We start from the raw sequence: 22,803 nt of genomic DNA on the forward strand, positions 1-22,803 counted from the left end.
TTTCTCGGCATTGATTTTGTATCCTGCCACGCTACCAAATTGCTGTATGAGTTCTAGCAATCTTGGGGGGGGGGCTTTTGGGTTTTCTAGTTAGAGTATCATGTCATCGGCGAAGAGGGAGAGTTTGACTTCTTCTTTGCCAATTTGAATGCCTTTATTTATTTTTGTTGTCTTATTGCTGAGGCTCAGACTTCCAGTACTATGTTGAATAGCAGTGGTGAGAGTGGACATCCCTGTCTTGTTCCTGATCTTAGTGGAAATGCTCCCAGTGCTTCCACATTGAGAATGATATTTGCTGTGGGCTTTGCGTAGATGGCCTTTATGATGTCGAGGAATGTTCCCTCTATCCCTACGCTCTGAAATGTTTTGATCAGCAATGGATGCTCTATTTTGTCAAATGCTTTCTCTGCATCTAATGAGAGGATCATATGGTTCTTGGTTTTTCTTTGCTGATACGATGAATCCCATTGATTGTTTGACGAGTGTTGAACCAGCCTTGTGTCCCAGGGATAAATCCTACTTGGTCATGGTGAATAATTTTCTTAATGTCCTGTTGGGTCCTATTGGCTAGTATCTTGTTGAGAATTTTTGCATCCATGTTCATCAGGGATATTGGTCTGTAATTCTCCTTTTTGGTGGGGTCTTTGTCTGGTTTTGGAATTAAGGTGATGCTGGCTTCATAGAACGAATTTGGAAGGACTCCATCTCTTTCTATCTTTCCAAACAGCTTTAGTAGGATAGGTATGGTTTCTTCCTTAAACGTTTGATAGAATTCCCCTGGGAAGCCATCTGGCCCTGGACTTTTGTGTCTTGGGACGTTTTGGATGACTGCTTCAATTTCCTCCCTGGTTATTGGCCTGTTTAGGTTTTCTATTTCATCCTGTTCCAGTTGGTAGTTTGTGGCTATCTAGGATTGCGCCCATTTCCTCTAGATTGCCTAATTTATTGGCGTATAGCTGTTCATAACATTTTTTTAAAATCGTTTGTATTTCCTTGGTGTTGGTAGTGATCTCTCATTTCTCATTCATGATTTTATTAATTTGAGTCTTCTCTATCTTCTTTTTAATTAGGTTGGCTAATGGTTTATCTATCTTATTAATTCTTTCAAAGAACCAACTCCTGGTTCTGTTGATCTGTTCCACATTTCTTCTGGTATCTATTTCCTTGAGTTCTGCTCGAATTTTTTATTTATTTATTTTTTATTTATTTATGATAGTCACAGAGAGAGAGAGAAGCAGAGACATAGGCAGAGAGGGAAGCAGGCTCCATGCACCGGGAGCCCGAGGTCGGATTCGATCCCGGGTCTCCAGGATCACGTCCCGGGCCAAAGGCAGGTGCTAAACCGCTGCGCCACCCAGGGATCCCATGCTCGAATTTTAATTAAGTCTCTTCTTCTGTTGGGTGTAGGATATATCTGCTGTTTTTTTCTAGCTCCTCTATGTGTAAGGTTAGCTTTTGTATTTGAGTTCTTTCCAGTTTTTGAATGGATGCTTTTATTGCGATGTATATCCCCCTTAGGACTGCTTTTGCTGCATCCCAAAGATTTTGAACGGTTGTATGTTCATTCTCATTAGTTTCCATGAAAGCTTTTAATTCTTCCTTAATTTCCTGGTTGACCCTTTCATCTTTTAGCAGGATAGTCCTTCACCTCCATGTGTTTGAGGTCCTTCCAAACTTCTTGTTGTGATTTAGTTCTAATTTCAAGGCATTATGGTCTGAGAATATGCAGGGGATGATCCCAATCCCTTGGTATCGGTTCAGGCCCTATTTGTGACCCAGTATGTGGTCTATTCTGGAGAAAGTTCCATGTGCACCTGAGAAGAATGTGTATTCAGTTAGTTTGGATGTAAAGTTCTGTAGATTTCTGTGAAATCCATCTGGTCCAGTGTATCATTTAAAGCTCTTTTTTTCTTTGGAGATGTTGTGCTTAGAGACCTATCGAGGGTGGAAAGAGCTAGATTGAAGTCACCAAGTATAAGTGTATTATTATCTAAGTATTTCTTCACTATGGTTATTAATTGGTTTAAATATTTGGCAGCTCCCACATTCGGGGCATATGTTGAGGATTGTTAGGTCTTTTTGTGGGATAGATCCCTTAAGTATGATTTAGTGTCCCTCTTCATCTCTCACTACAGTCTTCGGGGTAAATTTTAGTTTTTCTGATATAAGGATGGCTACCCCTGCTTTCTTTTGAGGACCTTTTGAATAGTAAATAGTTCTCCAACATTTTATTTTCAGGCTGTCGCTGTCCTTCTGTCTAATATGAGTCTCTTGTAGACAGCAAATAGATGGGTCCTGCTTTTTTATCCAGTCTGAAACCCTGCGCCTTTTGATGGGGTCATTAAGCCCATTCACGTTCAGAGTTACGATCGACAGATATGAGTTTAGCGTCTTCATGATATCTATTCAGTCCTTGTTTTTGTGGATTGTTCCACTGAGCTTCTTCTTAAAGGGGAATTTTAAGAGTCCCCCTTAAAATTTCTTGCAGAGCTGGTTTGGAGGTCACATATTCTTTCAGTTCCTGCCTGTCTTGGAAGCTCTTTATCTCTCCTTCCATTTTGAATGAGAGCCTTGCTGGATAAAGTATTCTCGGTTGCATGTTATTCTCATTGATGACCCTGAATATATCCTGCCAGCACTTTCTGGGCTGCCAGGTTGCTATGGAGAGGTCTGCTGTTACCCTAATGCTCCTCCCCATAAAGGTCAGGATTTTCTTGTCTCTTGCTGTTTAAAGATCTTATCTTTATCTTTGTAATTTGCAAGCTTCACTATTAAATGTCGAGGTGTTGGATGGTTATTATTGATTTAAGGGGAGGATCTCTCTATTTCCTGCATCTGAATGCCTGTTTCCCTTCCCAGATTAGGAATGTTTCCAGCTATTATTTGTTCAAATACTTATTCTGGCCCTCTGTCCATTTTGGCGCCCTTGGGAATCCCAATTACACGTAGGTTTTTCTTCCGCAGGCTGTCGTTTATTTCCCTTAATCTGTCTTCCTGGTCATTTAATTGTCTGTCTCTTTTTTCCTCAGTTTCTCTCTTTGCCATCAACTTGTGTTCTATGTCACTCATTCGTTCTTCCACCTCGTTATCCCTCATCGTTAGGACTTCCAGTTGGATTGCATCTCATTCAATTGATTTTTAATTTCGGCCTGATTGGATCTAAATTCTGCAGTCATGAAGTCTCTTGAGTCCTTTATGCTTTTTTCTAGAGCCACCAGTAGCTGTATAATAGTGCTTCTGAATTTGCTTTCTGACATTGAATTATAATCCAGATTTTGTAACTCTGTGGGAGAGACGACTGTTTCTGATTCTTTATTTTGAGGTTAGGTTTTCCTTCTAGTCATTTTCCTGAGTGCCGAGTGGCCAAAAACCAATTGAATTGGGAAAACAAGAAAAAGAGAGGAGAGAAAGAAGGAAAGAAAAGAGAAAAAGGTAAAGAATAAAGGAAGAAAGAAGGAAAAAAGAGAATAAAAAAAGAAAGAAAAGAAAGAAAATGGGGATAAAGAGTGGGGGAAGCAATCATAATTAAAAAAAACATGGGGGGTATCTTCTGATTCTGTATACTTTAAGTCCCTTGACTTCCCTGGAACTTGTCCGTCTAGCTGGTCTTCCAGGGGAAGGGCCTGTTGTGCGGATTTACAGGTGTTAGCACTTGGGGGAGCTGCTCTGTCCCCTGCCTGGTGCAGGGCTCAGTGCGTTTAGTTTACCCCATGAGGCCCCAGGAGGAACAACCCCAGTGACAATGGCCAGCTCTGGAAACCTGTATTCAGCTCACGCAGTAACTCGGGAGCAGTCCATTTCTAATGGTTGAGTAATATTCCATTGTATACATAAACCACATCTTCTTTATCCATTCAACTTTCGATGGACATCGAGGCTCCTTCCACAGTTTGGCTATTGTGGACATTCCTAATATAAACATCGGGGTGGAGTTCTCCCGGCGTTTCATTGCATCTGAATCTTTGCGGTAAATCCCCAACAGTGCAATTTCTGGGTCGTTGTGCAGGTCTATTTTTATCTCATTGAGGAACCTCCACAGAGATTTCCAGAGTGGCTGCATCAGTTCACATTCCCACCAACAGTGGTTTCTATATTTAGGTACTCCCATGTTGGCAGCATAAATATTTAGTTGTTTGATCATGATAGAGAGTCTTTTTATTTATGAAATAATGCCCTTCTCCATCTCTTCTTACATTATTTGTTCTTTCTTTTTTGAAATTTAAAATATTTATTTATTTATTCATGAGAATTACACAGAGAAGCAGAGGAAGGAACATAGCAGTGTGAGAGGCAGGCTCCCCAAAGGGAGGCTGATGTGGGACTTGATCCTGAGATCCCAGAATCACACCCTGAGCCGAAGGCAGATGCTCAACCAATGAGCCACCAGGTGTCCCCCAGGGTGTGTTTTCAAATCTAATTTGTCTGATATAAGTATGGGTCCTCCATCTTTCTTTTGATATCCATTAGCGTCATAGGTGATTTTCCATACCCTGACTTTCAATCTGTTGGTGTCTATAGGTCTAAGGTGAGCATCTTGTAGGCAGCGTACAGATGGATGTTGTTTTTTTAATAATAATTTTATTTATGATAGTGTGAGAGAGAGCGAGAGTGAGAGAGAGAGGGGGGGCAGAAAATTAGGCAGAGAGAGAAACAGGCTCCCCACCAGGAGCCCAATATGGGACTCGATCTAAGACTTCAGGATCACACCCTGAGTCAAAGGCAGAGGCTCAACCCCTGAGCCACCCAGACATCCCGGATCCTGTTTTTTAAGCCACTCTGATACCCTATATCTTTTTATTGGAGCATTTAGTCTATCAGCATTCAGAGTGATTATTCAAAGATATGAACTTTGTGCATTTGTGTTACCGGAAGAGTTGGAGTTTCTGGTGATGTTCTCTGGGCCTTTCTAGTCTTTGTTGCTTTTGGTCTCTTTTTTTCCCCCACTAGAAGAGTCCCTCTTAAAATTCCTTACTGGATTGGTTAAGTGGTCATGAACTCCTTTATATGTTGCCTGTCTGGGAAAATCTTTCTCTCGCTCTCCTGTATGACACTCTTGCTGAAGAAAGAATTCATACAAATTGGACTCCAATAAAAATAAATTTAAAAACATAAAATAAATTCTTGCTAATATGATTGAGGAAAATGGCATTTAGGATGAAAACCAGAAGCAGAAAGAGAGGAGGAGATTTCACCCTCCGTAGCCTTCACAAGGACCTGGTGTCCTTTCCTAGGAGGGGCCCCCCCCACTCCGGAGGATGCTTCCTGCCCCTCTGCCCTCCCTGTTGGAACACAGCAAACACATTCCATGCGTCCAACACCTCTGCAGTCATGGCTTATAGCATTTTTCCAAATATCCTATTGGAGACCACAGTGCAGTGTATGTAACCATCTGGCTCCTGTTTGACAACATTGGGAGGATTCCGACTTTTGTTGGTTTTGAGATGCGTGTGTGTCTATCACATGCAGCTATCCCATGCAGCTATCAGATCCTCTGGCTGGGTCACGCAAAACCCCGAAATGGTTGGCAGAACATCATTTCTGGTGCTGGCGCTGGGCGGCTAGCTGGGCTCTCCTGGCCATGCCGGTCTCACTCATGCAGGAACTTTCAGCTGGAGGGTCAGCAGAGCTGGAAGTTTTGGCTCGGCCACATTCCCGTGTCCAGCAGGGGGTCTGGCTGCACTGGAAGGCATGTGGGGACATCAGCTGTGTGTGCCTGGTAGCGTCCCTGCAGGGGCTGGTTGGGGCCTAGGCGGTGCCCCCTCCTCCTCTCTGGGGGTCTCTCCATGCCCCAAGCACATAGTTCTGGGAGACACAGAAATGGGCTGGCTCTGCATTTTCACACCACAACACTTTATTGAGTTTCTACAGCAAAGGGCTCAGAGCCATGAGTTCGTGCCTTCCCCTGGGGAAGGAGACCATTCTGTCCTTTAAGGGGGGGCAAGAATCACATGGGGTGGGGGGGCGGGTGCTGGAGTCCCCCACCTGGGAGCATGTGTGGACTCCGGGTGGGGGTGAGTGTCCTGAGGTTTCAGCCTGATTGACGGTTCTGAGGACAGCAAAGCTGACCTGGACCTGCAGCTCATGGGCTCCTGCTCTGGGTCCCCGCAGGGCAGCCGGACCGTGGCCTGAGCTCTCTGGGGCCACAGCACCTGGAGGAGCCTGCCTCCTGGTGTGGGTGCGGGTGTGGCCCACCGGCTTACCCCTCCTCTCCCCACACTGGTGTGTCCTGGGATCCCCAGGGCTTCCCTAGATCAGCGACCTGTATCTGTGGGCACGCCAAGGGCCCAGGAGGCCACATCCAGCTGTGAGAGGGCTTGCTCAGCCCGGGGCCAGAATCCAGGGCTGGCCAGGGCCATGGGGCCTGATTCCATTAGTCCTTGAGTTGGGACTGGTGGGGACTCAAATCAACCCAACCCCCAAGAGCCTGGGCCCAAGTCAGCCCAGGTCCCTCTGGGTTAGGGGCTGGTGTCCTGTGCAGGTTGTGCCGCCCTCCAGGAGGAAGAGTGGGAGGAGGCAGGGCACAGTGCTTCCTCTGCTCCACCTACCTGCACCCACCCTGTCGGGGGCTCCCTGTCTTTCCTCCTCCCTGCAACCCCTGGACACTCTATGGGACACCGGGCTTCTGATGGTAGCAGGCTGTCCAGAGAACCACGGGGAGGCTGAGCATGTCCCACAGGGTGCACCTGCACTGGGTCCTTGCTGGGGGGCGGTGGTGTGTGAGTGGATGATTTTGGGGCAGGGGTATGATGGTGGTGGATTGAGGGGGATGGTGTAGGGGGGATGGTGTTGGGGTATAGTGTGGGTGGGGTTTGTGTGGGGGTGTGTGGGTTTGAGGGGGATGGTGTAGGGGAATGCCATGAGGGATAATGATGTAGGGGGATAGTGTATGGGTAGGGAATGAGGGGGATTGTGTGGAGGGCCTGCGGACACAGGGCATCCCCTTCCTTTAAGATGCACACCAAGACATCTACAGATAAAGGCGACCTCTGTCTGGGGTTTATTGTGACACCTGCCCCGGGTCCCGGGTGGTCAGTGCAGGGACCTGGCTGGACCGGGCGCATTATTTGGGGGTCATCATACTATGTATGTTTACAAATTGCAAATTGTCTCAAATTAAATGCATAGAATTTCGAAATATATAAAGCGCCGTGGGTGGGTGTCACTCTGACCCTTCTGACCCTCATCGGATCGATGTGTGTCCTCCTCCAGTCACAGCCATGCAATCTGCCCCCAGGTCCCCGTAATGCCCCCCATGGCCCCCACCCAGGCACCTGGTTTTCAGGGTGCCGTCCGTCACCCCTTTGGGGTTCAGCTCCCATGGCAAGCCCTGGAGGCCCCATCCTAGTGACCTCCTCATCCCTGAGACACTGGGTGGGGGGCACAAAGGTCATCCCCAGCACCCTACCATGCTGCCGTGTTTTGTTGGCTGCTGTTCTTCCCCCGGCCTCAAAGCCCCATGTTCCCTACTCAGAAGCCACCAGTCCTCCCCCGGGTCCCAATCCCCCCTGGCACCTCAGCCTCATACTACCCGGTAGTAGGCCCAAAACATTATGTGACTGCTGAATGTCATGTTGATGTCCATGTCCACCTGCTTGATGTCCCTGGAGGAGACCAGGGCCTCTTACTTCATTTCCTGTGGGAATACCAGGGAGGAGGAGCCAGCATCAGGGACTCAGACCCCGACATGTCACCAGGTGCCACCCTGGGCAGGGAGCCCAGGGGCCACCATGGGAGTGTGTCCTGCTGAATACTCCTTCCTTCCCCTGGGAGGCCAGGGATGGCGGGAGTGCCCAGCGTGCCCATGGACCTGTGTGAGGGCCTGTGCCCAGCTGTTGTGGGTGGGGAGGTGACTGAGGGTCAGCCTGGGTGGGAGGGGACAAGGAGTCAGTCCAGGTGGGAAGGGGACATGGGGGTTTTGTGCACAAGATGGCGAATCCGAGAAACCACTAAGGAGCCGACACTGATGCAAACAAACGAGGGGTGTTTTACAAACTCAAGCATGGGTTCAAGTATACCCCACAGAGTGGAGCAGGGATTTGGACCCCGAGGACGGTTTTAGCCTAGTTTTAAGGGCTGGTCTCGGGGACCTCCAGAAGGGCTGGAGCAATTCCTCAAGTTCTGTTCACATTTTGATATGGGGCCTTCAAGGGCATTGACCTCTCTTCTCATTGTAAAAGGGGCTTCCAGCCCTTGGCTTCGGCTCAGTTTTTATTCTATTCTGGGGCATTCTAGGACATTAAGCTGTAAATTTTTGTTTTTTTCCTGTATCTGAAGTAATGTAAATTTCAGCTCTTCTTCACAGGGGACTGGGATTGCTGGACTTGTGCAAATGCTGAACTTAAAGTGGAATGGCCGTAATGTTCTCGGCCTCCCCACGTCCCGTCCGATACTTTCTAGCTCCTGCCACCCTCCCCGGAGCTCCTAAGAGAGCAATTGCAAATGACCTCAGCGTGGCAGCCTGTGATGGGGGACAAACTCAGGGATTTGGGATCAGGAATACCTGGAGATTGGGCGTCTTGGCTGTGCAGTGTGATTTGATGCTGAGACTCTTATTCCCTAAGGCTATCTTGACAACTGACTTTGTACATAGAAAAGTTCTCCTTTGCCTTTAAAAGATGAGGAGCAATCAAAGCGTTTTTTCTCTGCACATCTGATTGCTCAGATTCCAATCTGAGACGTATTGACTGTTAATATGGATAATGTACTATCCGTGGTAGTATTGTTAAAATATTCTGACACTAGTAATTCAGAGGGATGAGGCTTTCTCAACTATTTCTTCGCAGCTCAGTCACTCATCAGAAAATGCATCTTTATAGATTTGGAAATAACTGAGAGACATTATTACCAATGGTCCTATTATTATGTGAAGGATTCTTCCCTGAAATTCTTCCCCTGTTTCAACTGACACTGAAACACTGTGAACTCTTTGGAAGACAAATGTCAAGGAGATAAATGTTATGCCTTGCTAATTTTAAATGCACTTGCAATATGTTGTCTATTATAATAGAAGTATTTTTAGGTGATTTTTGCTATTCATTATGCTTTCCTGCTTTTCAGGTTGAGGAAGCATTGTACGTGTTCATAAGTGTTTTTCTTTCCTTCTGATATAAAATTTTTACTTTGTTCCTAACGAAGGAACTCTTTAAGAATAAGGCAAAAGTTAACTATTCTTGAAATGTCTTCACACTTGGAGCCTGATTTATTTAAGTCAATTTTCAAAATAAATCTTATTTATTAGAAAAAAAACAAAGATTTGTAGGGAAATTGAGAAGATACTAAGAGAATTCTCATGCACTCGCACTCAATATTTCCAATTATGGATATCTTATAATAGTACGGTTCAAATATTAGCTAATAAATCAATATTAAAATATTTGCATTAACCAGGGACAATACTTTATTCAGATTTTCATATTTTTTGCTGAGTTACCATTCCTCATATCACACTCCATTTGTCCTCCTGTTTCCTTAGGCTCCTCTGGATTGTGACAGTCTTTCAGCCTTTCCTTGTTGTCGTTTAACTGGAACGCTTTGAGAAGTAGAGTAATTTGTAAAATTTCCCTCAGTTGGGAAGATGGCGGAAGAGTAGGGTCTCCAAATCACCTGTCTCCACCAAACTACCTAGAAAACCTTCAAATTATCCTGAAAATCTATGAATTCGGCCTGAGATTTAAAGAGAGACCAGCTGGAATGCTACAGTGAGAAGAGTTCGCGCATCTATCAAGGTAGGAAGACGGGGAAAAAGAAATAAAGGAACAAAGGCCTCCAAGGGGGAGGGGCCCCGCGAGGAGCCGGGCTGAGGCCGGGGCGAGTGTCCCCAGGACAGGAGAGCCCCGTCCCGGAGACGCAGGAGCTGCACCGACCTTCCCGGGGGAAAGGGGCTCGTGGGGAGTTGGAGCAGGACCCAGGAGGGCGAGGATGCCCTCGGGCTCCCCGGGACAGTAACAGCAACTGCGCGCCCAGGAGAGTGCGCCGAGCTCCCTAAGGGCTGCAGCGCGCACGGCGGGACCCGGCGGGACCCGGAGCAGCTGAAGGGGCTCGGGCGGCGGCTCCGCGGAGGGGGCTGCGCGGCCCCGGGAGCAGCTCGGAGGGGCTCGGGCAGAGGAAGAGGCTCCGTGCAGAGGGGGCTGCGCGGTTCCAGGAGCAGCTCGGAGGGGCTTGGGCGGCAGCTCCACGGAGGGGGTTGCGCGGCCCGGGAGCGCGAATCCAACAGCGCAGGCCCCGGAGCACAGGGCGCCCGGACACTGCCCAGGATCCGGCCTCCCCCGGGACAGGCAGAGGCCGGGAGGGCCCAGGACAGCAAGGACGCTCCTGCCCCAGCTGAGCAGAGCAGCGGCCCCGCCCCGGAGCCTCCAGGCCCTGCAGACGGAGTTCCTGCCGGAGCTGAATCCAGGTTTCCAGAGCTGCCCCGCCACTGGGGCTGTTCCTCCTGCGGCCTCACGGGGTAAACAACCCCCACTGGGCCCTGCACCAGGCAGGGGCACAGCAGCTCCCCAACTGCTAACACCTGAAAATCAGCACAACAGGCCCCTCCCCCAGAAGACCAGCTAGACTGACAACTTCCAGAGGAAGCCAAGGGACTTAAAGAACACAGAATCAGAAGATACTCCCCGGTGGTTCTTTTTTTGTTTCTTTGTTCTTGTTTTTGTTTTTGTTTTTGTTTTGTTTTGCTTTTTGATTTGTTTCCTTCCCCCACCCCCTTTTTTTCCTCCTTTCTTTTTCTTTCTCTTTTTCTTCTTTTTTTTTCGTTTTTTTTTCTTTTTCTTCCCTTTTTTTTTCTCTTTCTCTTTTCTTTCCTTCTTTCTCTCCTCTCTTTTTCTCTTTTTCCCAATACAACTTCCTTTTGGCCACTCTGCACTGAGCAAAATGACTAGAAGGAAAACCTCACCTCAAAAGAAAGAATCAGAAACAGTCCTCTCTCCCACAGAGTTACAAAATCTGGATTACAATTCAATGTCAGAAAGCCAATTCAGAAGCACTATTATACAGCTACTGGTGGCTCTAGAAAAAAGTATAAAGGACTCAAGAGACTTCATGACTGCAGAATTTAGAGCTAATCAGGCAGAAATTAAAAATCAATTGAATGAGATGCAATCCAAACTAGAAGTCCTAACGACGAGGGTTAACGAGGTGGAAGAACGAGTGAGTGACCTAGAAGACAAGTTGATAGCAAAGAGGGAAACTGAGGAAAAAAGAGACAAACAATTAAAAGACCATGAAGATAGATTAAGGGAAATAAACGACAGCCTGAGAAAGAAAAACCTACGTTTAATTGGGGTTCCCGAGGGCGCCGAAAGGGACAGAGGGCCAGAATATGTATTTGAACAAATTCTAGCTGAAAACTTTCCGAATCTGGGAAGGGAAACAGGCATTCAGATCCAGGAAACAGAGAGATCCCCCCCTAAAATCAATAAAAACCGTTCAACACCTCGACATTTAATAGTGAAGCTTGCAAATTCCAAAGATAAAGAGAAGATCCTTAAAGCAGCAAGAGACAAGAAATCCCGGACTTTTATGGGGAGGAGTATTAGGGTAACAGCAGACCTCTCCACAGAGACCTGGCAGGCCAGAAAGGGCTGGCAGGATATATTCAGGGTCCTAAAGGAGAAGAACATGCAACCAAGAATACTTTATCCAGCAAGGCTCTCATTCAAAATGGAAGGAGAGATAAAGAGCTTCCAAGACAGGCAGCAACTAAAAGAATATGTGACCTCCAAACCAGCTCTGCAAGAAATTTTAAGGGGGCCTCTTAAAATTCCCCTTTAAGAAGAAGTTCAGTGGAACAGTCCACAAAAACAAAGACTGAATAGATATCATGATGACACTAAACTCATATCTCTCAATAGTAACTCTGAATGTGAACGGGCTTAATGACCCCATCAAAAGGCGCAGGGTTTCAGACTGGATAAAAAAGCAGGACCCATCTATTTGCTGTCTACAAGAGACTCATTTGAGACAGAAGGACACCTACAGCCTGAAAATAAAAGGTTGGAGAACCATTTACCATTCGAATGGTCCTCAAAAGAAAGCAGGGGTAGCCATCCTTATATCAGATAAACTAAAATTTACCCCAAAGACTGTAGTGAGAGATGAAGAGGGACACTATATCATACTTAAAGGATCTATTCAACAAGAGGACTTAACATTCCTCAATATATATACTCCGAATGTGGGAGCTGCCAAATATATAAATCAATTATTAACCAAAGTGAAGAAATACTTAGATAATAATACACTTATACTTGGTGACTTCAATCTAGCTCTTTCTATACTCGATAGGTCTTCTAAGCAAAACATCTCCAAAGAAACGAGAGCTTTAAATGATACACTGGACCAGATGGATTTCACAGATATCTACAGAACTTTACATCCAAACTCAACTGAATACACATTCTTCTCAAGCGCACATGGAACTTTCTCCAGAATAGACCACATATTGGGTCACAAATCGTGTCTGAACCGATACCAAAAGATTGGGATTGTCCCCTGCATATTCTCGGACCATAATGCCTTGAAATTAGAACTAAATCACAACAAGAAGTTTGGAAGGACCTCAAACACATGGAGGTTAAGGACCATCCTGCTAAAAGATAAAAGGGTCAACCAGGAAATTAAGGAAGAATTAAAAAGATTCATGGAAACTAATGAGAATGAAGATACAACTGTTCAAAATCTTTGGGATGCAGCAAAAGCAGTCCTAAGGGGGAAATACATCGCAATACAAGCATCCATTCAAAAACTGGAAAGAACTCAAATACAAAAGCTAACCTTACACATAAAGGAGCTAGAGAAAAAACAGCAAATAGATCCTACACCCAAGAGAAGAAGGGAGTTAATAAAGATTCGAGCAGAACTCAACGAAATCGAGACCAGAAGAACTGTGGAACAGATCAACAGAACCAGGAGTTGGTTCTTTGAAAGAATTAATAAGATAGATAAACCATTAGCCAGCCTTATTAAAAAGAAGAGAGAGAAGACTCAAATTAATAAAATCATGAATGAGAAAGGAGAGATCACTACCAACACCAAGGAAATACAAACGATTTTAAAAACATATTATGAACAGGTATACGCCAATAAATTAGGCAATCTAGAAGAAATGGACGCATTCCTGGAAAGCCACAAACTACCAAAACTGGAACAGGAAGAAATAGAAAACCTGAACAGGCCAATAACCAGGGAGGAAATTGAAGCAGTCATCAAAAACCTCCCAAGACACAAGAATCCAGGGCCAGATGGCTTCCCAGGAGAATTTTATCAAACGTTTAAAGAAGAAATCATACCTATTCTCCTAAAGCTGTTTGGAAAGATAGAAAGAGATGGAGTACTTCCAAATTCGTTCTATGAAGCCAGCATCACCTTAATTCCAAAGCCAGACAAAGACCCCGCCAAAAAGGAGAATTACAGACCAATATCCCTGATGAACATGGATGCAAAAATTCTCAACAAGATACTGGCCAATAGGATCCAACAGTACATTAAGAAAATTATTCACCATGACCAAGTAGGATTTATCCCTGGGACACAAGGCTGGTTCAACACCCGTAAAACAATCAATGTGATTCATCATATCAGCAAGAGAAAAACCAAGAACCATATGATCCTCTCATTGGATGCAGAGAAAGCATTTGACAAAATACAGCATCCATTCCTGATCAAAACTCTTCAGAGTGTAGGGATAGAGGGAACATTCCTCGACATCTTAAAAGCCATCTATGAAAAGCCCACAGCAAATATCATTCTCAATGGGGAAGCACTGGGAGCCTTTCCCCTAAGATCAGGAACAAGACAGGGATGTCCACTCTCACCACTGCTATTCAACATAGTACTGGAAGTCCTAGCCTCAGCAATCAGACAACAAAAAGACATTAAAGGCATTCAAATTGGCAAAGAAGAAGTCAAACTCTCCCTCTTCGCCGATGACATGATACTCTACATAGAAAACCCAAAAGTCTCCACCCCAAGATTGCTAGAACTCATACAGCAATTCGGTAGCGTGGCAGGATACAAAATCAATGCCCAGAAGTCAGTGGCATTTCTATACACTAACAATGAGACTGAAGAAAGAGAAATTAAGGAGTCCATCCCATTTACAATTGCACCCAAAAGCATAAGATACCTAGGAATAAACCTCACCAAAGATGTAAAGGATCTATACCCTCAAAACTATAGAACGCTTCTGAAAGAAATTGAGGAAGACACAAAGAGATGGAAAAATATTCCATGCTCATGGATTGGCAGAATTAATATTGTGAAAATGTCAATGTTACCCAGGGCAATATACACGTTTAATGCAATCCCTATCAAAATACCATGGACTTTCTTCAGAGAGTTAGAACAAATTATTTTAAGATTTGTGTGGAATCAGAAAAGACCCCGAATAGCCAGGGGAATTTTAAAAAAGAAAACCATATCTGAGGGCATCACAATGCCAGATTTCAGGTTGTACTACAAAGCTGTGGTCATCAAGACAGTGTGGTACTGGCACAAAAACAGACACATAGATCAGTGGAACAGAATAGAGAATCCAGAAGTGGACCCTGAACTTTATGGGCAACTAATATTCGATAAAGGAGGAAAGACTATCCATTGGAAGAAAGACAGTCTCTTCAATAAATGGTGCTGGGAAAATTGGACATCCACATGCAGAAGAATGAAACTAGACCACTCTCTTTCACCATACACAAAGATAAACTCAAAATGGATGAAAGATCTAAATGTCAGACAAGATTCCATCAAAATCCTAGAGAAGAACACAGGCAACACCCTTTTTGAACTCGGCCATAGTAACTTCTTACAAGATACATCCACGAAGGCAAAAGAAAAAAAAGCAAAAATGAACTATTGGGACTTCATCAAGATAAGAAGCTTTTGCACAGCAAAGGATACAGTCAACAAAACTCAAAGACAACCTACAGAATGGGAGAAGATATTTGCAAATGACATATCAGATAAAGGGCTAGTTTCCAAGATCTATAAAGAACTTATTAAACTCAACACCAAAGAAACAAACAATCCAATCATGAAATGGGCAAAAGACATGAAGAGAAATCTCACAGAGGAAGACATAGACATGGCCAACATGCATATGAGAAAATGCTCTGCATCACTTGCCATCAGGGAAATACAAATCAAAACTACAATGAGATACCACCTCACACCAGTGAGAATGGGGAAAATTAACAAGGCAGGAAACAACAAATGTTGGAGAGGATGCGGAGAAAAGGGAACCCTCTTACACTGTTGGTGGGAATGTGAACTGGTGCAGCCACTCTGGAAAACTGTGTGGAGGTTCCTCAAACAGTTAAAAATAGACCTGCCCTACGACCCAGCAATTGCACTGTTGGGGATTTACCCCAAAGATACAAATGCAATGAAACGCCGGGACACCTGCACCCCGATGTTTATAGCAGCAATGGCCACGATAGCCAAACTGTGGAAGGAGCCTCGGTGTCCAACGAAAGATGAATGGATAAAGAAGATGTGGTTTATGTATACAATGGAATATTCCTCAGCCATTAGAAATGACAAATACCCACCATTTGCTTCAACGTGGATGGAACTGGAGGGTATTATGCTGAGTGAAGTAAGTCAGTCGGAGAAGGACAAACATTATATGTTCTCATTCATTTGGGGAATATAAATAATAGTGAAAGGGAAAATAAGGGAAGGGAGAAGAAATGTGTGGGAAATATCAGAAAGGGAGACAGAACGTAAAGACTGCTAACTCTGGGAAACGAACTAGGGGTGGTAGAAGGGGAGGAGGGCGGGGGGGTGGGAGTGAATGGGTGACGGGCACTGGGTGTTATTCTGTATGTTAGTAAATTGAACACCAATAAAAAAAATAAATAAAAAAAAATAATAAAAAAAAAATAATAAAATAAAAAAGAAAAAAAAATTTCCCTCAGTTGGGACATGTCTGTTGTTTATCTCATGATTGAACTGTTTTTGTGGATTATATACAGAGATATATTGCTATTTTTATTATATCATATAAAGGATAGATACTATCAACATAATTTATCAGTCTTGGTATCGATCTGATCATTTTGCTGATGTAGTGTTTGTCAGCTTTCTCCGTAGTAAAGTGATTCTTTATTGTTCTTCTTCTTCTTCTTATTATTATTATTATTATTATTATTATTACTATTACATTATCATTATTTTTTTAAGTTTCTCATAATATATTTTGTAGAAGGAAGTTACTATGTGTATTGCACACATAAGAGTGGGAAGCTATGCTCATGAACTTGAGGGTGGAATGTCTGCACAATTTGTTTGAAATTCTTCTACATGGGTGATTTCTCTTCATTCTGGGTTTGTTTGTGTCTTTTTCAAAGACGTTATTTAATTAATTGAGGAGAGAAAAACCATGAGCAAGACGGCCGAGGGAGAGGGAGAAGTAGGTTCCCTGCTGAACAGGGAGCCTTCCTTGGACCTGGATCATGATCTGAGCCTAAGTCAGAAGCTTAACTGACTGAGCCACCCAGGTGCCACTTTTTCTTCCTTCTTTTTTTTTTCTTAATAATAAATTTATTTTTCTGTGTGTGTTCAATTTGCCCACATACAGAGTAACACCCAGTGCTCATCCCGTCAAGTGCCCCCCTCAGTGCCCATCACACATTCACCCCCACCCCAGCCCTCCTCCCCTACCATCACCCCTAGTTCGTTTCCCAGAGTTAGGAGTCTTTTTTTAAATTTTTATTTATTTGTGATAGTCACAGAGAGAGAGAGAGAGAGAATGAGGCAGAGACACAGGGAGAGGGAGAAGCAGGGTCCATGCACCGGGAGCCCGACGTGGGATTTGATCCCGGGTCTCCAGGATCGTGCCCTGGGCCAAAGGCAGGCGCCAAACCGCTGCGTCACCCAGGGATCCCGAGTTAGGAGTCTTTATGTTCTGTCTCCCTTTCTGATATTTCCCACACATTCCTTCTCCCTTCCCTTATATTCCCTTTCACTATTATTTATATTCCCCAAGTGAATGAGAACATACAATGTTTGTCCTTCTCCGATTGAGTTACTTCACTCAGCATAATACCGTCCAGTTACATCCACCTTGAAGCAAATGGTGGGTATTTGTCATTTATAATGGCTGAGCAAGGCCCACCTTTTCTCTCTCTTCATCTTCTGAGTCTACTATGATATGAATGTTATTGCTTTAATAAGTGGCTGAGTTCCCAAGTCTGCCTCTGTGGTCCATAACCTTCCTTGTTTTTAAGGCTTCCACTTGGGACTGCATCTCAGTTATAGCATTTTTAACTTTGGCTTGACTAGATTTTAGTTCTTTTATTTCTACAGTAAGGGATTCTCTAGTTTTCTTCTGTGCTCTTTTTCCAGCCCAGCTGCTATCTTTATAATCATTGTTTTAAACTGTATTTAGACATCATATATGTGAATGGATGAACTTCCTGGCTTTGAGTACTACCTCATGTTATTTTATGAAGGTGAATTACTCCATCTCATTATTTTTTTTCCAAAAAAGAAAGAAAGAAGAAAGAAAAACCAAGAAAAACAATAAAAACTGCCCTCCTAAAAGAACACCAGATTATTTTGGCCTGCTTGTTAAAAGATTCCAAATCCCAAAATAAGAAACACAATTAAAGTACCATGAAACTAAAAATAAGAAACATATAAGGTACATACATAAAAATTAAAATAAGGCAATTTATAAAATAGAATCAAAGAAAATACATGAAAATAAAGCACAAAGTACAAAGGAAGCTAGACCCTACTTTCCAGGCAGAGCTGAAGCTCTGCAGCCTCTGTGGTCCAACAGCTTGGTGGCAGCGAGTGGTCTGTGTGGGGTCTGGGAATGGGCCATGGCGCTGATTGTCAGGTGCACATCTGCCTGAGAGATGCACCTGCGGGGTCAGAGGTGGGGTGGGCTTTAGCGCCTCTGGCCTCCAGCGGGTCGCACTGTGCTGATCCCTGAGACTCAGCGCTGATGGGAGGGATGCGGTTGGGGACGCTGGGTCCTCTTGCTCTGGGGCTGGGCATCCTGCCCCCCAGTCTCCAGGCCCACCACAGAAGAGCCGCGAAACCCCCGGGTCTCTGTCGCTTCTCTTAGAACCCTGCTTTCACTCTGCCCTCATCCAAGTTTCTTTTCGTTTTGTTTTTTTTATCTCAGACTGTTGTGCCCAAGATTGCGAATATGAGAAACCCCCGAGAAGTCGACACGAATGCAAACACACGAGGGTTAATTTACAAGATCGAGCTTGTGTCCAAGTATACCCGACACAGCAGAGCAGGGACTTGGACCCCAAGGTGGGTTTTTGCTTAGTTTTAAGGGCTGGTCTCAGGGACCTCCAGAAGGGCAGGAGCAATTCCTCAAGTTCTGTTTACATTTTGATATGGGGCCTTCAAAGGCATTGAGCTCTGTTCTCATTCTAATATGGCCTTCCTGTCCTTGTCCTGGGCTCAGTTTTGATTCTATTGTGGGTCTTTCTAGGACATTAAACTGTAAACAGCAAAGGTTCCACACCTGGAAGGGGGACGTCACACTCTCCCTATATGCTGAAGATGCGGTACTAGAAGCAGGAAACCCAAGAGCCTCCACCAAAACCTGTTAGAACTAAGGAGTGCGTTCAGTAAAGTCACGGGACACAAACTGACCCTACAGAACAGAGTAGCCTTGCTCTGTCCCGACAATGAGCACTCAGGAAGGAAATGAAGGATATGACTCCCTTCTCCATTCACAATTAATAATGAGACTGAACCAAAGGAGCACAAGACTTGTGCACTGAGCCATACCAGGCTCTGTGAGGCCATCCTGGGCTCATGGGGTGGGAGCCTCATCTTGTGAAAATGTCCGCAGTTCCTGAATCCACCCTCAGATTCAATGTCATTCCTATCAAAATCATGGTGGCAGATCCTATAAATAGGAAAAAAAAAACCCATAACATCCATCCGCCCCCACAAATGACCCCGGACAGCAAATCAGTATTGGAGAAACCTGAGAGAGCGGGACGCAGCACTTTCCTATTTCAAATGATGTCACACAGACACAGGATAAAGCAGTGTGGTTCTCGGGCCCCCAGCTGGCTCCGTTGGTTAAGCATCCGACTCCTGACCTCACCTCCAGTCCTGATCTCAGGGGTCATGAGTTCTAGCCCTGGGCTGGGCCATGGACGAGGCATGGAGCCTATTTCGACAAACCAGACCCATGGTGGGTGGTCCTGGTATAAGCTGAATGAGCAAAACTGAGAGTCTAGAAGGAAATGTGCTCTGATACAAATGATTTTTTAACTTAATTTAATTTAAACCCAATTAATTAATGTATAGTGTATTATACTTTCAGAGGAAGAATTCAGGGATTCACCAGTTGGAGATAACAGCAGTGCACGTGACAACACCTCCCCTGTTATCCCCAAACTCCAGCGGCCCTCAGTTTGTTTCCTTTCATTAAGAGTCTGTATTTCCTGCATCTGTTTTTATCATATTTGTTTTTCCTTCCCTTTACAGTTGTTATCTGCTTTGCTTCTTTAATTCCACCTATGAATGACACCACACGGTCATTCTCTTTCCCGACTGATTTATTTCACTTAACATGATCCCTCTAGTTCTATCCACGTCATTGCAAATGGCAAGATTTCCTTCTCTTTGATAGCTGAGTACCATTCCTCTCTCTATGACCATCATCTATCTCCCATCCTCTTTATCCATCATCTGCCTGAGGGCACCAAGACTCCTCCCACAGTGTGGCTACTGTGGACCCGGCTGCTGTGGACATTGGGTGCAGTTGTCCGACGTCTCACTGCATCTGTATCTTCGGAGTGAGCTCCAGGCCATACACCTGCTGGTCGCAGGGCGGCTCTATTTGTAACATCCTGAGGAGCCTCCACACTGTCCAGGGCTGGTGCACTAGCCCGCAGTCCCGCCCACAGTGGAAGAGGGTTGAGTGAGTTTTGCAGGACGTGGTAAAAGTCTGGTCCACATTTCATTTCGTGTCCTGTGGGCTCCAATTCCTTGTCCTTAAGTATTTCTGGGGAAGCTGGGTGTTGGGCTCCGTTTCAGTGAGATGTTTCCGATGCTAACAGGCCACAGCTGGAGCCTGGATGAGGCAGGTGCGGCCTCTGGAGCACCCAACTCCTCCTGCATGGCCTCCTGCAGCACCTGAGTGTCCCGCAGGGGGCACCTGAGCCCAGACCCCACCCAGGGGTGCGCATGCGCAGTAGTCCTCCTCTGCCTTCACTAACAGGAGCCAGCCTGTGCTGGGGAGGCCTGAGGAGGACATGGGGACGCGTCCACGCTGATGAATCCCAGCCTCCTCAGGACCCGCGGGAAGTCTCAGGGGGAAATTGGGCCGTGTTTCACACTGACAGGAGCCCTGGTCTCCTCAGGACCAGCCTTGAAGTTCAGGAAGATATGGGCCCGCACCCACACTGCCAGGAGCCCTGAGCCGCCTCAGGTCCCGCAGGGAGGCTTCAGGAAATTGTGGGCCCGCATCTATTCTGACAGGAACCCCTGAGCCGCCCCAGGACCCACGGGGACACTTCAGGAAGATGTGGCACCGCTTCCACTCTGGCAGGAGCTCCCGGCCCCCTCAGGATATAAGTTGAGGCTTCTGGAAGCTAGGTGCCCCATTCACGGTGACAGGACCCCCATCCTCCTCAGCACCTGCACTTTGGCTTCGGGACGTATGGGGATGCGTCTATGCTGACAGAAGCCTACAGCCTCCTCAGGATGTGCGGTGAGTTTTCTGGGGGACGTGGGGCCATGCCCAGGCTGACAGGAGCCCCGGCCTCCTGAGGACCTGCTGTGAGGGTTCCAGAGGATGTGAGGCATAGTCCACAGTGATAGGAGAATCGGCGTCCTCAGGACCTGCTGACTATGACTCAGGAACATGTGGGGCCACGTCCGCACTCACATGAGCCTGGATTATTCAGGACCCCGTGGAGGACACTGGAGGCGCATTGGGGGTCACTTCCACATCAGAAGGGACTACTCACAACCATAGGGTAAGTGAATGGGTAGAATAAATGGTAGGGTCAGGGGCGGGGAGGCAGTTGGTGGTTAGGCTTAGGTTAGATGTTAGGAGTTATGATTATGCTTATGGTTGCGGATTAGAGGTTAGGTGAGGCATAAGTGTAAGGGTCAGTAGTTAAGAGTTAGGATGGGGGTTAGGGTTAGGGACAGGATTTAGAGTTAGGGTTAGGGTTTAGGCTCTAGGGATTAGGGCAGGAGGTTTGGAGTTGGGGTTAGGGTTATGGTTAGTGTTAGGGTTGGGCTTAGGTTTGCATTTAAGGTTAGGGGTTAGGGTGTGAGTTAGGGTTAAGGGTTAGGGGTTAGAGTAAAGAAGGGCTAGGTTTAGGGTTAGGGTGAGGGTTAGGGTTAGGGTTAGGATAGGGATTAGGGGTAGGGTTAGGGTTAGTCTTTGGTTAGGGGTTAGGTTTAGGGTCAGGTCATGGTCAGGGTACGGATTTGGAAAAGGGTAAGAGATACGGTTAGGGAGTGGGAAAGGGCTGAGTTTTAGGGTACAGGTTAGGGTACAGTTTGGGATATGAGATAGGATTAGTATTAGAGTGTTAGGGTTATCGTACTGGTTAAGGTTAGGAATAGGATTTGAGTACTTAAGTTAAGGTTATGGTTAGAGGGTAGGCTTAGGGTTAGATTTAAGGTAGGGGTCAGGCTTAAGGGTTTAGGATAGGTTTAGGAGTTAGGGTGAGGGTTGGCAGGAACATTCAGTGAATGTGTTTCGGTCTTGGGGTTTGTGTTTGGTTTTTAATTAGTGATAGTTCTTGTTTAAGGGTTAGGTTAACATTAGGATTAAGTGTAGGGTTAGGGTTATGTCTGTGTATGGTTAGAGTTTGGGTCTTAGCTTGTGCCTGCACTGGGACTCCTAGTATCTTGGGCAGTTTAGTTTTACGCACTCTATTTAGGTTTTGGGTTCAAAGATAGCCTGACTCCACCAAGTCAGTGGCCTCCCCAGAGAATCAAAATTCAGGCTTCTGCTGGGGTCAGAATAGACATAGCAGGCTTCTCCCAAGCTGAGCTAAGGAGGGGATTTGTGCCTCTAAATACTCTATTTGGATTTTCAGTTGCCTTTCTGATTTTATCTCTTGTGTGCACATGTTTCATCAATCCTACCAATTATCATTTTAAAGTTTTACTTGAATTCCTGTTTGTAAACACAGTATGATATAGTTTCAGATTTACCACATAGTGATTCAATCCTTGGATACAACTCCTGGTACTGGTCACAGGTGCCCTCCAGTATCCCCATCCCCTGATTCCCCATTCCCCCACCTTCCTTTGGTGTTGATTAGCTTATTCTCTGTGGTTAAGAGTGTGTATCTTGGTTTGCTTCTCTCATCCCCCCTCTGCCCCTTTGCCAGTTTGTTTGTTTTTTTAAAATTCACATGTTAATGCCATTGTATGGTATTTGGTATCTGTCTTTCTCTGACTGACTGAGTTCATTTGGTATAAGTCCTTTCCACTTCTCCCACGTCATTTTAAATGGCTTCATTTCATTCCTTCTGATGACCCAGTGATGTCGCAGTGTGTATATTTAGCACATCGTCTCTGCCAATTCTTCTGTCGATGGACATCTGGGCTGGATCCACTGATTGGCTTTTGTTGATAACACTGCTAGAAACACTGGGCTGCGTGTCCCTCTTCCAATCTACTAAACTACTTTTGTATCCTCGTGGTAAATACCTAGCTGTGCAATTTTGGAATCGTAGGGTAGCTCTATTTTTAACTTCTTTTTATTTTATTTTTATTTATGATAGTCACAGAGAGAGAGGCAGAGACGCAGGCAGAGGGAGAAGCTGGCTCCATAAACCAGGAGTCCGACGTGCGATT

At 45.4% G+C, this 22,803-nt stretch overlaps 1 long non-coding RNA gene across 1 annotated transcript; it reads left to right on the forward strand.

Moving 5' to 3' along the window:
• Positions 1-18,132: 18,132 nt before the first annotated feature.
• On the forward strand, positions 18,133-20,951 carry LOC144322918 (uncharacterized). The gene is made up of 3 exons (XR_013388505.1): positions 18,133-18,264; positions 19,298-19,897; positions 20,340-20,951. It is a non-coding gene; the product is annotated as an uncharacterized LOC144322918 (long non-coding RNA).
• Positions 20,952-22,803: the final 1,852 nt, after the last annotated feature.

The sequence above is a fragment of the Canis aureus genome, chromosome 11 (assembly GCF_053574225.1).
Source record: "Canis aureus isolate CA01 chromosome 11, VMU_Caureus_v.1.0, whole genome shotgun sequence".
Lineage (NCBI taxonomy): Eukaryota > Metazoa > Chordata > Mammalia > Carnivora > Canidae > Canis > Canis aureus.